Genomic DNA, 1,915 nt, shown 5'->3' on the forward strand with positions numbered 1-1,915 from the left:
ACTTACTCTTCAATATAGATCTATCAGGCTGTTATCACTGGCTATAGAGTTTATGAAGCAAGTAGCAAGAGTTCTAAAGAGGAGAAAGCTTATGCTTATGTAGAGACGGAAGCCATTACAAATTAATGTCGTAATTGCAATTTTACCATTGACTACCATATGTAAACTTGACAAATGTTCCAGGCAAAGTTTAAGTTTTCCTTTTTTTTGTACCATTGGGTTGTAAAAATGTTGTACTATCACAAATTATGCTTACATTTTGTCAAAACTTTATATATTTTTTTGTTACAACTATCCAAAAAATTAAAATTAATTGAGTGAAATAGTACATGTAAAATGAATGGGAAAACGGCAATTTCTCAATCTGAATACCCCTCCCCAGTGGCGGATCTGGGCCCGGGCCTAGACGGGCCATGGCCCGGGCATCAGAAGTCAGTATTGAGATTCATTAGATGCAATGTAAACAATTTCCTGCCTCAAGTTTTGATAAAGCACCCCACAAGCCACACCAGAGTGCTTACAAGTGCTTCAAGAGCATTATAAGCACAGCATGGATGAGGAAATTGTTGAAACCCATCTTAAAAATGGCCAAAAGATGCATAACCATAAAATAACTGGTTGAAAAGTGGACACACTCACTTCTTGGCCCTACCATTAACTTGCACCCAGATCCGCCACTGCCCCCCTCCCCTCATTCAAACGGAAAATGTTCGACACAAAATTTCTTCAATCGAGATGAAACTTTGCAAGAACACAAGTACAATGTTCAGGAACAGCTTCATATGCTTACATTTTGATAGTTTTTCCTGTAATAGGAAAAACCCATTACTGCCCTGTATAAATCAATTTAATAATATATGGAAAAAATTGCTTTGTATACTATCTGTGTCCACTCATTTCTGGACATTGTAATATTGGTAGGTCTCTTGCCAAATGAAGATCATTGAGAAATTCACATGGAAATGGCATTTCTTCTGCGATGTAAATTTTTTGGCTGGCCCTTTACTCGAGGAAGCTGATGCACTTAATCATTATAATATTCATTTCTATCAAAGCAATGGCTTCTAAATTTGGTAGTCTCTGATCAGTTTGCTTAGGCTCTTTCCTATTGTCATTACAGTCATTGCTATCTATAGAATATTCATTGATATTCACATCGTTATATAAAGTATTGTTTTTTAGCTACTAGTGTGCATCAACAACTAATGGCTTCCCTCTACAAATAGATTTCTACTAGTACGTGTGCTTGATTGTGCAGTGTTAGCACAAGCACTGTTTGTACTGGTACTTGCTCTAGTACCCTCAGGCCACTACTAGTACTCGCTGTTTCATCACTTGTTGGAACAGAGACTGTAATGCTTGTCCCCTCTGGTGTCCTGACATAACACCATTGCTAGTTAGTAGCCTAGGCAAAGAATGAAATACTCCCGACACATTGGCAGGAAAACAAATGGACTAGCCAGCAAATCCTCTTTGACCTAATGACAATATTATTAGCTTCATAAAGGCTTGCACTCTTGAAATTAGCTTATAGTCCATTGTGTTCAAAAGAAATACTGTAGCAATTTTTCTGTAATTGATATAAGCCATACATTTATTACAAAAACAAACACTACCAATGACATCTATAATAGGCAATAAGGCAGATAATTTTGCATCATTAATACAACAATAATGCTGTTATACATCATGCACTTTACTAACATCAAACAATGATACACCTTTTGGGTCGCACAGATGTTCACATGTACAGCATATGTTTGTTGTAGATAGTTGTATCACTTTTTTAGAAAGTTTTTGAGATCTTTTCTAATGAGGTGTGCTGACAAACACTTTCTGGAAATGGAGCTGGAAGTGGTTCATTAAACATAATTCTCTACGATACTCCCTCATTCCTTGATTTGGTTGAGTTCTT

This window comes from Amphimedon queenslandica, unplaced genomic scaffold, assembly GCF_000090795.2.
Source record: "Amphimedon queenslandica unplaced genomic scaffold, v1.1 AMPQUscaffold_12143, whole genome shotgun sequence".
In the NCBI taxonomy this organism is placed as follows: Eukaryota; Metazoa; Porifera; class Demospongiae; order Haplosclerida; family Niphatidae; genus Amphimedon; species Amphimedon queenslandica.